The sequence below is a fragment of the Malus sylvestris genome, chromosome 6, assembly GCF_916048215.2.
Source record: "Malus sylvestris chromosome 6, drMalSylv7.2, whole genome shotgun sequence".
Lineage (NCBI taxonomy): Eukaryota > Viridiplantae > Streptophyta > Magnoliopsida > Rosales > Rosaceae > Malus > Malus sylvestris.
In genome coordinates, this window is record NC_062265.1 from 18,862,317 (window position 1) to 18,879,194 (window position 16,878).

Below are 16,878 nucleotides of genomic sequence, written 5' to 3' on the forward strand. Positions count from 1 at the left end.
TCTTTTCCTTTGCCCCGAGACCCTCGTGGTTGAAGAATCTAAGAAGAAGCCTGAGGTTGCTGGCTGGTTTGTGGAGTAAAGAATGACTGACGGGTTTGAGAAACCATTTGTTGTTGAGACGACCCTCCAGAAATTTGAGGTGATTGATTTTGTGGACATTGATGTTGAAGATGACTAGGTTGCCCACACTTGAAACAAGGGTAAGGGCTAGGTCTTGGATTTCTGAAAGAGCTATTACTGTTGCCTTCTTTGTTACCACCCTTTTGACCACTATAATCAGTTCTCCGAGTAATCTTCCTTCCACTGTTTGAAAGAGCCTTATTCTTAGCTTGCTTAGCCATGTGATCATTATGCTCTTGCTCAATTCATAAAGCGGCAGCCACTGCCTCCTTGTAGACTGTCAGCCCCAATGCGACGACCATCTTCCGTATAGGGCGTATAAGACCATCAGCGAATCTGTTAGTTTTATTCTCCTCATTAGCAACTAGTAGTGGTGCATAACGAGAAAGCTGTGTAAATTTAGCTTCATATTGAGTCACTGTGAGATCGCCTTGAGTTAGCTCAACAAATTCCTTCAACTTTGCATTCCTTACGGTTTGAGGGAAGTATTTTCCATAGAAAGTCTCCTCGAAATTAGCCCAAGTCATGGTTTCAACATTGTCAGTCCTCCTGATGTAGTAGTGGTGCATAACGAGAAAGCTGTGTAAATTTAGCTTCATATTGAGTCACTGTGAGATCGCATTGAGTTAGCTCAACAAATTCCTTCAACTTTGCATTACTTACGGTTTGAGGGAAGTATTTTCCATAGAAAGTCTTCTCGAAATTAGCCCAAGTCATGGTTTCAACATTGTCAGTCCTCCTGATGTAGTCCCACCAATGATCTGCTTCACCAACAAACAAATAGGCAGCAAACTCCACTCTAAAATCCTCGGGGATTCTCAAAACATCTAATTTCTTTTTCACTTGTTTAAGCCAAGACTCTGCCTCTAAGGGTTCCGTGGTTCCGGCAAAGTTAGGAGGATTCAACTTTTGAAAATATTTCAAACATGTCAGTCTCCAATTCACATTATTAACTCCCTGATCATTCGTTGGATGATCAATATTCGTTTGATCATCACCATCATGATAAATAGTGTTGGCTACAGCGGACATCCTTCAATCCTGAGAAGATGTAGAAAACATTTATTCTACAACAACAGACTCTGCTAGACTCCCCAAGAAACGATTAATTAAGCTAAAACTTCTAGACTCAACCCTAACAATTCTACTCCCTGGGCTCTGATACCAAATTGTCACACCCCAAAACTTGAGGTGTGAGATTAAGTAAAATAAATAGAACAAAGTGGTCGTTTAAGGATGCAAAACAAATCTCATCTTAAGATTATGTCGATGAAAATTTAAATCCCCCAGTTTCCATAAAGTTAAACTACAAAAGTCAATTTAAAGAAATAGAGTTAAAGATCTCATGGTAAAGCGACCTGAACCATAAAATTCACCGAAAATAGCTCGTTCAACCAAAATGCGTGAAATTTCCAGATCCAAAGTAGACCCATGAAACTAAGTTGTGTCAAAATTTCATTGATTTTCGAGTTCAGAAAGTATAGGAAACTGTTAAAACTAAAATAGGCATCCTGCTATTTTCCTGTAAGAACAATTTCAGCAGTTCCAAATTACTTTACAAATAAAACCATTTATATTCCAAGGAACAAAATCTGAATTTTTTTCAACATACCACTTAGGTAATAGATACACACCCATAATTTTAAACATAACCAAGCTCATAGTGATTCTTCAAGAGCCGTTCATAAAACCTTACAGATTAAAATAAGTTCACAAAAGACCTTTAGGGCTTCTAACAAGAAAACATTTTCAGGCTATTTGAGGAAAATGTACATGAGCAAAACTATACGAGCCAAAAGACGAGTAGTTATATATACATGGTTTTCATGGCCCAGGTAAGTAGAATATCCAACCCACTGAGGTCGATATCATTTGAGTCTACTACGCCACAAAAAGGATCATTTACAAACAGAAACTAACGATACAAACACTTTGGCAGCTCACCCAAAAGAAGTGTACGCCTGGACTCCCGTCAACTAACCCACATTAGAGCTACCACTTGAAAATCAGCTAGTCGACTCTACACACCTGAAAGTACATGTTTAGAAAAACGGGGTGAGCATAAAATGCCCAGTAGGGGTAAGTCCGTAGTCATTTAAAATCTCTAGTGCATGCCAAAAGTAATAAAAGTGATTCAAAACACTTTATTTTCACCACCACGTAATCCAACAATATGAAATATGCCCAAAAATTTATGGAAAGTAACATGTGACAGAAAAACCAAAGGTTTCGGAGCATTAGCAGCTTGATAACAACGGTACAACACACAAGTTCAAAAATCACTTCTTTTGTCCTAAGAATAACAAAGCCATTATCATTTAAAGAATCACTAGCACACCAAATCACAAAGATCTTCTTTTATCCCAAACAAGTGACAAACAGATTGGAAAGAACCGTAATATACCTGGCCAATACACATATCACATGTATTTATCACTTTCGTAACTCATTCTCACAGCCCCCACACATGGAGCTTTCCCCGGGGAACCTTGGGTCACTGTGCCCATAATCAAACAAATTCACGGGTCATTGTGCCCATTCATACATTTCTCAACATTCTCAACTGCACATGTATTACACCACTTTCCATCTACTTTCACAATTTAACATTCGTATTGAGATGCTTCAGTATTTGGTATTGAGTAAAATAAGAGGCATGTACATCAAAACAAAATCTTGAAAAATCATTTCAATCACTTTAAACTCACCAAAGTTGTAGTAACGGAATTCGAATCATTAAGATCAAACCATAGTGAAATATTTTCTTCACTTCTTTCACATAATCGAAAAAGAAAACATTTTAAGTAAGCTTCAAATAATGCTCAAATGCCATCAATCCTTGATCAAGTAAAAAATGAAAAACCAAAATATTTTATTTTTGATTAAAACTCCCCTACCTCAACACAATTTCTTGATATTCAACTTCCAGGGTGTTCGTCGACTTGTGTCATCCCCTTGTCCTTCTCTTCCTTATCTATAAACAAGAAAAATCATTACACACCACTTATACAAATATCTAACAATATACCCTAATTCAAGGTTAATTGGGGACTGAAATCAAACACTTGGTGCTCAACTCTAAAACTATAACATGAACTATGATACCTTCATGTTCTTTTACTCCCACCCAAACTAATTCATGGGTTAACAAACCATAAAAATCAAATAGATCCCAAAGGTAAGAAATGGATACCTTAAATGGAGACAAAGGAAAGATCCTCACTTGTTCTAATCTTCACTAGTAAAGAAAACTAAACTCATCTTCCTTAGATTTCCTTTTTGACAAGTGAAGAGCTAAAAGGGGTAAACCCCCTTCATTACTTTCGGCTGGAGGGAAGGCAGGAAGGGAAAATAGGGATTTCTAGAACCCATCCCTTTTTGTTTTATCCCAAACGTCAACTTTACTTTTTTTTTTCTTTATATATATATATATATATATATATATTTTTTTTTTTAATGGCCAAAGGCCAATTGATCTAACCTCAAATAAGGCAAATCAATTTTTGCTAACAAAGATCACAAGTGATTCACTCTTAATCCCCACTTAAAATTTTCGGGATATTACGATACCCGCTGCAACATTTGGATCATGGGCACCTACATAATTAACACATTTTCAGCTAACAAATTTCTCAATGTAAATATCAACTAGCCAAATAAAAGTTGCAAGTGCAAGAAAATAGGACCAAACGGATTTCAATGTAAATATGTTTAATTATTATTAAATTAATATTCAAAGCAATAAGTTTTCTGGTCAAGATGTTGGTCAACCAGAGTTGGAAACTAAAGTTTTCCCATAGTCACTATTCTGAGCACGAGAGCAAGTCATAACACAAACATTGTGGTCCATTTTATAGATATTAGAGGAGAGGTGTGACACTCTGTCCCTACTTTTACGATTTTTTTTTATTTTTAAAAGCGTGAATTGACAAAAATGCCCTAGAGGCGAGATTATTGATTTTTGTTGACTGTTAGTTCATGACACTTATGAACTATTACTTTATCATATTCCAAAACTACTCGATGGTGTGAACGTGCACGCAAGCAGAATTGAAATCGGAACTATGACAGAGGTTTTACGGAACTATAAATTCGAAAAGTACTTTTGTAAAGACTACTATTTACTATTTTATATATTTCTCATAATTACTATATTATTATTTTAACATTATTTTGTTATTATATTATTATTTTAAAATTAGTTGAAAGAAATGAGAGTGATGAACGAAGAAGAGAAAGGGAGGATGAGAGTTTCAGGAGGGGAAAGAAAGGGGGTGGTGGCGAATCAGGAGAGGAGAGAGAAAGAGGCTGCCCAATGGAGAGAGAAGGAAAGGAGGGGAAGGGAGAGAGTGAGAAGCTACGGATTTTCCCATCCTCGCCCATTTCTCCTTACGACCTGATTGCAACCCGAATGGTTGCATGATTTCGACGGGATTTTCATCGAATTCTTCGGTGAAAATTGGCAAACCACCACCACCATACACCTTAGATCCATCCAAGCTTCCAATTTCATCCAAACCCAACTGGGTTTAACCCTAGTTTCGAGAAGAACCGCACTGATGGATGCGACAGACACTTGCGGTAATCCATCCATTTCCAAAACACTTACCTTCAATCACCACCACCAAACACTTCTCTAGAGACCAGGAACAAAGCCCAAACAATGGTGGAGGCGTTGGAGCGGGTATGGAGGTTGATTTGAAGCACACCCAAAACTAGGGTTCCGACCGTTCGTGGGAAAATTCAGGCGTTTCCCGCCCAAATTGGACTTTAGCTCAGGTATGAAAGTTGTTCCCCTTGGCTTGTTCTACATTTATGTGAAATTTGAGAATTTTTGGAATTAGTTGAATTTTCCAGCGAGTCAGGGCGACCGGCTGCCGCATCCAGCTACGGATGGACAAAGACACCACTTGACCTCCCCAAGCTAAAATGGGTACCTCAATTCCATATTAGACATCCGATTGACAAAATTCCATTGTTTGGTTATATTTCCGTTAAGAGTCGCCACTTGGTTATTATATGATTTGACGATCCGACAGTTGGATTGTAACCAAAATTTAATACGTAATAGTACATAATATTTGAGGATTTTAGGAACTGATGGATCGAGAATATGACGTATGGATCTTCCCGGATGGGTTTTCTAAGTTTGTAAATCTAAATGTCGGTCGTCACTTAATTTTAGCGATTGACGGAGATCCGACCGTTGGATCATTCCGAAACTTTAAGATGATGTTCTAGAAGCTTAATGAAACTTTGGGAAGTTACGGATCAGAAATTCGAGGTGTGGATCTTCAGGATTGAGTTTCGTAGGGTTGTGGACCCTACCGTCGACCTTTGACCGACGATTGACTTTTGGTCAATGGGTTACAAATCATTCTAGAACATCCTTCGGGATATGTTTTATGTAAGTTACGTGTTCTATTGATAAGAATTCTAAGATGTGATTTGATAGTTGTTCTAAGCGACGATCGTTCGTGACTCCTCGATATTCATGCTAGGGAGTTGTAGCGCGGACTTCAAGTGAGTGGGTCTTTTCTTTTATATAGTATATACGTATTTGTTAGTTTCCATTTATAAATTGAAATAGAATTTACTACGTATGCCTAGCTTATAGACTAATGCTTATAAGAATTAGCGAAATAACGAAAAATTATGAAGTGATCATAAATCCTATGGGATGCACATGTATGAGTATGTTTATTGATACCATGAATATACCTACGACTATGAATGATATTATGCTGATTAGAATTATCGAACCACTATGGCATGACTATATTTGTTGATGCACAAAATTAGTGAGGACTTTGGTATAACAGAAAGTGTCAAGTTTGTGACCTTCGCTAGATTGCTCCGGTCGCTAGTATGGATAGGTATGTAAATGGACAGAAACAGGGAAGCAAACACAAGATGTATGTGGTTCACCCAGATTGTCTACGTCCATGGAGTAGAGGAGTTCTCATTAATTGTGAAGGGTTTACACAAGTACATAGGTTCAAGGTCTCCTTTAGTGAGTTCTAGTGAATGATTTAGTACAAATGACATTAAAAAATATTGTGAGAGAATGATCTCCTTTTATAGAAGAGAGTCTCCAGCTTTGTTCTGACTTTGACATGTGTCGTGCTTTGATTGGCCTCTGATGTTAACACGTGTCGCGCTATGATTGGCCTTTGATGTCGACACGTGTCGCGCTGTGATTGGCCTCCTGGTTGGAAGGAGATTCTTATGGATCCTTGGTGGTATAACGTTGATCAGTGCTCAGTAGTTTTGGGATTGGTCAAGTATGGTACAAACAGTGCTCCCCTAAGTTCCCGAGTGAGAGAAGCTCCTCGGTTAGGGACTTGCAAGATCCAAGCCATTGAGTAATCATGAAACTTCTAACTAACGAAGTGTGGTATCGTTTTTCACTTGCCTTATTTGTCTTGTTTATACCATATTTAAGGCCTTCACATTTAGACATCGTACAAATACTCGGGGACTTAAATGTAATTATGTGATAAAGGAAGGGGTAAATATGTAATAAGTGAGAAGTCCTTATTCTATAAAAGGACCCCTCACCCTCATAATTAGCGGAGGCTATTTTTGGAGCCTTCTCACTCCCTCTCACATCTTCTATCATTACAGAGGTTCTCTCCCTCACCTCTCAGAAAATACAATACAATCAGTGTGGACGTAGCCCAAACCTTGGGGTGAACATGATACATCTCGTGTTATTTACATTTGCAAATTCAAGATCGGTTTATGTTGTTCCAAGACCTCCGGTTTTGTGCATCAACATTTGGCGTCGTCTGTGGAAATCGACACGAAAAGCTATGTCGGTTCTCTTTCATTTTTTCACCTCCACCGTGAATCTGCAAAATCACGAAAACTCAGAAACCCAATAACCTTTCTCTCTGTCTCGTACTTTCATTTCCTTTCCTCGAATGTTCACCAACTGAAGTCTAGTCAAATCCACTGAAATCATCAAAGCAGGCAGCGGGCAGCATGCAGTAGGCAGTAGGCAATAAGCAAGCCTCATTTTTTATGCTTTACTTTTGAGGTTGGTTTGTTTGAGAGTCTTCTTCTTCTGGTGGGATGAGTTGGAATCCAACTTCACAAAAGCCCTCGTCGCGGTACAGTTCATACGATGCCCGCTCTTCAACGTCCTCGCACTTCTCCGACCCCTCGTCTTCCAGAAAGCTCAAGCACCCCGCTTCCTCACGCGCCATTGTCAAATCCAAGCCCTCGGATCCCAACATCTCCACGATGGTAAAAAAGTTCATGGACAAGTGGTCTAACATCTAAGTTCAAAGCAGACAGAAAGATAGAGAGGGAGAAATCGCCACCACGAAAAATGGCTTCCTTCGACGCGTTCAGCATGGACGGCGACAATCTCCATGTTTCCAACAACCACTTTGACCTGGACGACGTCGTCATCGAGAGCTACGCTGACTACAGCTCCTACACCGATCGCGTTGCCGCTGTCCCCGCCTCCCTGAATATTTCCAAATTCAAAGATCCAGCTCACTCGTCAATGGGCTGCGCTTCATCAAAACTGTTCAAGAAAGAAGACAACAATGGCGGTGGCGAATACGTCATCAACCACGTCATCTCTCTCACTTTCAGCATTTATGACGTTCTGAACTTCAAAAATGGCCAATAACTCATCAAAGATTGCATGGCAGAAAGCAAGAAGGTCGCGATGAAATCTTCACCGCCCCGGGAAGATTCGGAGGTTATCAACGCCTGGGGAACTCATGAAGGGGCTCGAAGAAAGACGAGACATGCAGCAGCAACAGCATGCCGATAACATCACTATCTTCTCCTCTCTCTCCTCTGACGGACGAGACATGCAGCAGCAACAGCGACCAATGTCAACTCAATCACTATCTCCCTGACAATGAAAAACCAAGATGCATGCCGATAGCTCACCAGTTTTCGGCCATGGCCAAACTATTTGTGTCACTGGAGCTGGAAACTGTTTGGGAACAAGAAGTCTGAGATCACTGCGAAGTGTCCCCTTCAGGCGGAGGTCACTCCCGTCTTACCCTTAAGGCGGAGATCCAGCTCTACTTCCATTGCCTCTAGAATAGCAGCAACAACAAATGATCCTGGTTCTTGCATTGAGGAGAGAGAAAGTGAGGAGAGAGAGACTTCCATCTTCTTCCTTTCTTGTTGTTAATTTCTGTCAATACGTGCTCATACAATCTGAAGATGAGGAAGTCGACGAATGAGGTAACAGTGTTACAACAGCGTTTTGTCTGTTGGGTTAATGTTACGAGTGGAAGAGGATGAGGATACGAGATCAGGAGAAAGGAATAAAAAAAAGAAAAAAAGATCATGATGGTGTTGGGAGAATATTTCAGAAACAGGAAAAAGTAAAAGGCAATTGGCTGGCCACAGTAGTGCAACTTTGTGGTTTTCCCATCATCCTTCCCTACTTTTTCTTCCCAGCAAGAAGAAAGAATCCAACCCCTGCAGTTTTGAAAAGTAGAAAAGCAGTGGGAAACAAAGCAGAAAAAACAGAAACAAAAGCGAAAACAAAGCATAAAAAAACCAAGAAAAAGCAGGAAGCAAAAGAGAGGCCTTCCTCTGCAAGAGCACATGGTGACACTGCAAAAGCAAGGAATAAACACCCCACCAGAATGATGTGATGTACTTTCCTTATTCTTGAGTGATGTAATTTATTTTCCTTATCTTTCGGAGACATCTATATAAACCCCATCAAAGGGTAACTAAAAAAAAAAAAAACCCCAAAATAAATGGGCTGGAATGTTTTGTAGAGGGCGAATGCCCATAAGCCTAAAATAGCATCAACCAGGTCATCAAAAGTACGCCTAGTACTCCAAAATTATTCGGCAACCTGCCTCTATTATCACCAACCAGGTGACCAAAAGTATGCCCAATACTCCAAAAATTATTCGGCAACCTGCCGCTATTACCACCAACCAGGTGATGAAATGTACAACCCGTACTCCAATATCATTTGGCAACTAGCCATTCATGCCACCAACTAGGTGATGAAAGGTACAACCCGTACTCTCCTTCATGCCACCAACCATGTGATCAAAAGTACGCCCAATACTCCAAATTATACATGAGCATTACTCATGTCATTCATACATAAACATTCATGAGCATCACTCATGACAATCATACATAAACATTCATGACCATCATTCATGTCAACATTCATGAGCATCACTCATGTTAACATTCATGAGCATCACTCATAACAACATCCATGAGCATCACTCATGTCAATCAACTCAAACATTCATGAGCATCACTCATGTCAATCAACTTCAAAAGCGTCATCTATAGAGCTCTAGCTTCAAAAGCTTCATTTATAGAGCTTTAGCTTCAAAAGCTTCATTTACAAAAGCTCCAGCTTCGAAAGCTTCATTTACAGAGTTCTAGCTTCAAAGTTTCACTTGCAAAGCTTCACCTACGAAGCTTCAGTGTAGGGTATACAAATACCGCCTCCGAACAACCACCACTTCAGCCCATACATGGATTCAATTTGAAGTCTCCAGCCAACAGACTCTGTTGACCGAAGACTCGAGGGACTACATTATGTACCATATATTGGGACTCAACTGGGCCTCATGAAAAATACTTGGGGGACTTAGCCCATCACTTATGTATTGAGGAACGAGCCCTTATTTTATAAAATGGACTCCCTCATCGTCATTAGAGAGCATCAACTCTAGCACATTATTCATGTATTGAAGAGCGAGCCCTTATTTTATAAAAGGGACTCCCTCATCACCATTAGAGAGCATCGCCGCCTACTGAGCACCCGCCTCGCCGCGAGCATCAACTCTAGCCCATCATTCATGTATTGAGGAGCGAACCCTTATTCTATAAAAAAGGACTCCCTCACCTTCAAAGCCACAAGCCAAGCCACCAAGGCAGCATAAGCCACGAACCGAGCAGCTTCGCAGCATGTGCTACTTATAGTTGAACATCATTTTAGATTGGGCACCGCCTCATATCGAACATCAGTTCAAGATAACATCTAGTTATTTCGGCCCACACATGGATTGAATTTCAAGTCTCCAGCCAAAAGACTCTCTTGACTGAAGACTTGGGGGACTACTGTTTATACCATATTTAGGACCTCCGTATTTAGACCTCGTACAAATACTTGGGGGACTTAAATGTAATTATGTGATAAAGGAAGGGGCAAATATGTAATAAGTGAGGATTCCTTATTCTATAAAAGGACCCCTCATTTTCCACATGCTTATTCTTGAACTGTGCTGGAGGATTTTCTGGTTTGCTCCAGAGTATAAGTCCGACTTAAGAATTTGAGGGTCAAAACAAGTCCATCAAATTAAGAGTTCGTTCGACCTTGATGATATATGATACTTTTGCTGTTAACAAAGTAGTTGAAGTCGTATGACGAGGCTTTGCTCTTTGGCGACAGTGCTAGTGAAAGGTTGTTGAAGCTTCTCAAGTTCTTCGGATAGGGCAGCGATGCGAGCTTGGATTTGGCTTAGACTCTTCCTTCTGGATTGTGCGGTTCTGCATGAAGGGCATTGTGCGGTAATGATCTGTTCCAGCTCATCGTTGAACCTTCTGCTTCAATCTTTTGCGTCGCAAAAGTGGTGCATAACCTTTGCATTTAAATGGTCTTTCAGAGCACTACTCATCATCGACTTATCCATGCATGGCAGCTTCAGTGTAAAGCGTCAATATCGTATAAACTGTTCTGAGGTATTTGCTGAAGGAATTTGTGACCTTGACAACAGTTGAGGATGAGTACTTGAGAGCAATGCTAGGTAAACAACCAGGAAAAGGTTCCAGGCAATCAGTTCCAGATCGAAAGTTTGATTTCAGGTTCCGACTGATTGCGTTCTTTCTCATTGTCTTACAGGTAAGAGCAAGGGCAAAGGAAAAAACAGGGAAAAGGCATGATATGGGATACTTTTGCTTTTAACCCTGATGATATGAGATACTCTTGCTCTAGTGTGGCTGGTTTGCAGAGGTATTATCATGGGACAAGGAAGCTGAGTATTTTGAGAGGCTTCGTTGGGAGTGCTCTCTCTGATGCGAGGAAAGGTTGAGCATTTTTGCAGGTCTGCCTGTCCATGGAGGATGGAGATCGACATATATAGGAATTTCTCCAACAGCAAGTAGTAATGCTGTTCCTTTACCCTTCTCGGTCATAGCAATGTAGTGGGAGCTGCAGGATTCACGTGTTTTAACTTTGTCAGAGATATTTGACAAAGTGGTATGTGGTATCCGGAAAGCTGGTGTTGCGTGTGAAGATTGCAGACAAATTTTATCCAATGACATCTGGCTCTTGAAATTCGAAGAGCGGTGCCTCTTCGATTTTCAAACAAGAAGATATGTTGAAGATCTGGCTCTTGAAATGCGGAGAATGTTGCCTTTTCAATTTTTGAATAAGCAAATCTATTGGAGATCTGACTCTCAAAATTCGAAGAGTGTTGCCTCTTCGATTTTTGAACAAACAGACCTGTTGAAGTTGTATTCTTGGATATGAGGAAAATTTGGGCATTCTTGTGAGCATACTTTGCCACGAAAGATGAAGGTTGACACATCTAGGGATTTGCCAATTAGCCAGTAGTGGTGCTATTCCTTTACCCTTATGGGTAATAGTAGGGTAGCTGAAACTTTGAAATTCTCGTGCCTTAAACTTTGTCAGAGTTCTTTGGCAAAGTTATTCTTGGTATCCGAGGAGCTGATATCGCGTGTGAAGATTGCTGATAAATTTTACTCAGTAAAATATGCTTCTCAAAATTCGAAGAGTGGTGCCTCTTTGATTGTTGAATAAATTGCCCTGTTGCCCGTTCTTTTATAGGAGCACCAATTGTGTTCAAGAAGTATGTTGATAAAGTTACCGCTTGTAGGAATTTCCCCCTATTTTCGTATTTATGAGATTTACTGTACCTCATTTTTTCTTCATCATTTCTGAAAATGTTAGGCCCATTCGACTGTCGTTTAGACTTGAATACTGTGGTAGAGGTAGCCATGTCTCCTCAAGACAACATATGACGCCCATTCTTCTTATCCCATATTGGTCCCCTTACCATTGGGGGACTCTGTGATGAAGAATGACATGACCGTTGTGGTGGTGGCCAAGAATCTTTTCACTCCCATAGATAACAGACTATTTTCCAAATGGTTCGATGAGTTGGCTGTTAAGGATTCTTTGGCTCTCAGTGTTCAATGTGCCGGTTCAGTGTCTAATATGGCTCAACACCTATTTGCTCGAACCTGCCAAATTGAATCATTGGTGGCTGAAGTGATAAGTCTCAAACAGGAGATCAGAGCGCTCAAGCATGAGAACAAACAGTTGCATAGGCTCGCACATAGCTATGCTATAAGCATGAAGATAAAGCTTGACCAGTTGTAGGAATCCGATGGTCAGATTTTAAATGATCATCAGAGGTTTGTGAGTTTATTCGAAAGGCATTTATTACCTTCATCATTTGAAGCTGTACCACGTACTGAAACTCCAAATGATCAACCTCTGGTGCCTCCTCTTTCTGGGGTTCTACCCAATATTGAGGCTCCAAATGATCACCTTCATGTGCCTTCTATTTCTGGGGCTCTGTCGAGTGCTGAGATTTCTCATGAGCAACCTTTGTGAAAGCCCTCTCCTGTTGGTTTGTTTTGATTTATGTGTATGCACGTATTTGTAATTTATTGAAGATGTCAATAAATAAGCTTTACTTCATTCAGCGTGTTGTGTTAAATACACTAAGGCATCATTCACTAAGTTCTTTGATTTTTTTCTTTTGTTGAAATTTGCATGTTGAAACTTCGTGGGTGGATCCTGTAGGTTGAAATAGTGCTCCCCTAGTTTCCCAAGTGAGGAAAATTTCTCGGTTGGAGACTTGAAAGATCCAGACCATTGGGTGGTCGTGACACTTTCGAGTATCGTGGTGTAGTAGCATATGGTAGGAGTCCCCCAAATCTTCGGTCGAGGGAGTTGACGAATGAGGTGTCTTGCTAGTAGCCAATTTTCCAAAGTAACAAAACTTCACCATTTTCCTTACTAAGTGGTAGCCCAAAACTCCTCCTTCATATATATTTGGTATGAAAGTTGTTAGGCCTAAAGAAGGGGAGGCCTAGGCCTTTTTTTTTCGAATTTTTTTCTAATTTTCGAAAATATTTTTTTAATAGGTGAAGCATTAATGTTGAAGCTTTGTAGGTGAAGCTTTGGTGTTGAAACTTTGTATGTGAAGCTTTTGTGTTGAAGCTTTGCAAGTGAAGCTTTATAAGTGAAGCTTTGTAGGTGAAGCTTTTGTGTTGAAGCTTTGTAGGTGAAGCTTTGTGGTTGAAGCTTTGTAAGTGAAGCTTTGTGTGTGAAGCTTTGTAGGTGAAGCTTTTGTTGGCACTATAAATTGGTTTTACTTCACATTATCTTGATCAAGAGTGTGTGAAGCTTTTGAGAATTGTAGTTGCCCTCTATTGATGAAGCTCTTGTTGGCACCATAAATTGATTTTGCTTCACACTATCTTAATCAAGAGTGTATGAAGCTTTTGAGAGTTATGGTTGAACTCCTTTGATGAAGCTGCTGTGTTCACCTCCTCCCCCTCCCCTTTTTTTTAGGGGGAGAATGGGAGCTGTGAGTTTGAAATTTGAAAACTCCCTAGCTTGTGTGGAAGTTTGAAGACTTTCCATGTGGGGTTTTCTCATGGTTTGAAATTTGAAATTTGAATTTCTTTGGCCATGTTGAACCATATAAGAATGATAAGTTTCCACTCTTTTCATTGTCTTCATTTGCTCATGTTGTAATGATTTTTGGAGATAGAGTGATCTTATAGTTGAGAGGGTTTCCGGCAATGCTTTGCACCATCTTCAGTTGGTAGTCTTCTCTACTATATCAAATGCTTTCACTTTTTTTGTTTGAGTATTCATGTATTTGGTTAAGAACATGATGAACTGGTTGAGCTTTTCGTCATGCCTAGGAACTGCTTAGGTTTTGATCCTTTATGTAGTGATAGAGTTTGTTTCTGTTTGTTGTAGATGTTAGAGCCTGGAATCCTAGTGATGAAGGCTCCTCTAGCTCTAACTCTAAGTTTGAGCCTGCGATGTCAAAGTCTTCAGGGCCTTTGTTAGAGTTTTGTACAAAAGAAACGTTGGATGATCTTTAAAACTGTTAAACCTTAGCCAATGTTGGTTCTTCCTCCTTCATGTCAGTGGGTAAGGGGGTTGTTTTTGACGCCATACCCATATTTCGCTCTGAGTTCACAGTGGACCATTTAGAGAACAACTTGTTAGATAACAAAAAGTAGCTTTAGGCCCTAAGGCATTCATGTAGTATCCCCTGTAGTGTAGAAATACGTTTGGTACATTGTGAAGAATTGCCCTCTAAGCCGCCTAAGGGTCATGTTATGTTCTACACCCAGATACTAGTGACCTTAGGGGTGAAACTACCTTTGCACCCATGGTTGCAACAAATGCTATCTTTTATTGGATATGCGCCTGGGCAACTCAACCCTGGTTTCTAGGATACCTTGGTCGGGTTTTATATCATTTGGATGGAGTGTGGGTTGGGTGAGCCTTCCTTCCATCAATGGTGTTACTGCTATAAGATGCACTCGGTGAAGTCATGCACTAGTTATGCCGAGTGTGCGTGTCAAAGCGAGAGAGAGCGTATTGTCTTTGGTAAGAAAAAATGCATACTGCACATGGAAAAACCGTTGGTGCTTTCTTTACAATGATTGGGAGTATGCTAAAGGTGTCACACCTGAGCGACGTGTTCCTACTCACATCCAGACTGTAGGTTGTAATGTATCCATTGTTTGCATTATTTGCTATTTGTTGTGATTTTCTCTTGCTTTTAACATTTTTCTTCGTGCAGTGACTTGAGGAACCATCAAGTTGTTCGGACAGGAGCTAGTTGACGTAGAGAAGGTGTTGAGGGTGCCCAAAGAGGATAAACACTTGGGCAAGCTACGTCCCTTATTTTGACAGTACGGTTTCCAGCCCCTATTTCCCAACTGCTAGAGACAAGTTAGTAAGTTGTGTCTTTCACCTGACCCTTGCTCCTCCCTTCTTTATTTTTTATTTATTTTTTATTTTTTATTTTATATAAAATTGTATTCCTCACTTTGGTCTTCCTTGTTCAATGGAGAAGGTGAGCAAGAAAGGGGAGACTATCATTAAGAAAAGGAAAACACTCATGTTAGTTCCCTCAGAAGACATCCTGTTTCACAAGGAAGCTCGCAAGCACTGAGTAAGATCAGCCATTAAGCCTAAATCTCAAGAGGAGGTCCTCAAGATTGCTGCCTCGAGGAAAGCTGAAGCTGGGGCCATCAGACGTGCTGCTGCCATAGTTATAGGGGATGAGAGGCGATTGTTGCCTCCTCTTCCTATTATTGATCCCATATTTCCTCCAGTTATGGAGCACACTGACCAAGAAGGTGATCCTAATTCCAACTGCAAGAGTAAGGATAATGAAGAGGTTAGCAGTGTCCCTCGGAATGACTTGAAAGCTGCCATGCAGCCAAAGAGCTTTGGGTATGTCAACAATTGCCTGGCAGGGCGTCGATTCACTTTTGATGAGCTCAGAGAGCCATTAGCTAAGAATGAATCAGATCGTAACCGGATGTTGAAGCTATCTTTTTATGTGAGTGTTACTTTGTCGTTTCCTTACTTTCTCCTCTTTATTATTTTTAGGTAGTGATGATCATCTTGTCATATAGGTCATGATTGAGTACGACGACAGACTGCGAGAGGTTGAGCGGTATAAGGCGAAATTGAAAGAGAATATGTAGCTTGTGGATGATGCCAGGAGGAATAAGAAACTTTTGACTGAGGCCATCCAGCTTAAGGACCAAACCATGGAGAGGTTGACGAGGCGGAATGGTGAGAACGTGAGGCTCAAGAAACTGTTTGAGGCGACTAAAAAACAGTTACAGATAGCTACCCTAGAGGCATCCAAGGTCAAGGAAAGTTGGATGGTGCCTTGGTCGAGGATTCTGAGTTGAAGAGGAGTATCCTAACTAAGAGGGAGGCTGCCGTACAGAAGTACTTAGGTTCCCAGGCCTTTCACCATGCCATTAGACCTCACTGCACCCGGGAGGTTCACTTTGAGAAAAGGAAATGGATGGCCGTCCTTGAGCGTTATGACGATGGAAGTATTATTTGAAAGTATCGTGAAGAAATAGATGAGTATCATCAAAAGGGTGAAACTTTCGTCTTCGCAGTTGATCCTAGTAGCGAAGATGAGTCTGATGATGAGCCTAGTGCTGATGAGCAGACTCAGCAGGGTGAGGATGATCTTGAAGATGCAGAAGATGATGGTGGGACACAAAGTGATATTGCCAGGGGTTCGACCTCAGGTGAGGATGACTCGTAGTACCTTCATTTTCTGCATGTACTTTGGATGTACTAGTTTGTTGTTTGTGTGGCATGTGCCATGTACTCTGGATGTACTAGTTTGTTGTCTATATGGCATGTGCCATGTTGTAAGCCTGAGAGCTTTTTATTTATGGATGTTTACGACTTTGTGTCGTATAGTTTAATGTTAATTGCCAAGTGTTTGCACTACCATTGATGGATGTTTGGCTATGTTTGAATAGATCCCTTGTTTGGATATAAGCCATGACTTGGGTAAGATTGAACAAATATACTATAGAGCTGTTCATTTATTTATATAGTCTTGTTGACATATACTTAGACTTTATTTCATATTAGGAGCATTCATGTTGAAGCTTTGAACCTGAGTGTGTCATTGCTAGGAATGTAAGAGAATTAGGACCGAGTTATCTAAATCACCTCTTTATTGAATT

General features: G+C 40.4%; 1 long non-coding RNA gene and 1 pseudogene across 1 annotated transcript; one reads left to right on the plus strand and one right to left on the minus strand.

Moving 5' to 3' along the window:
* Positions 1–2,002: 2,002 nt before the first annotated feature.
* On the minus strand, positions 2,003–3,428 carry LOC126625329 (uncharacterized). Its single transcript, XR_007624386.1, has 3 exons — positions 3,314–3,428; positions 3,018–3,094; positions 2,003–2,148 (listed from the first exon to the last, which is right to left on the minus strand). It is a non-coding gene; the product is annotated as an uncharacterized LOC126625329 (long non-coding RNA).
* Positions 3,429–14,274: 10,846 nt separating this feature from the next.
* Positions 14,275–16,445, plus strand: LOC126625493 (uncharacterized; annotated as a pseudogene).
* The last annotated feature ends 433 nt before the right edge of the window (positions 16,446–16,878 follow it).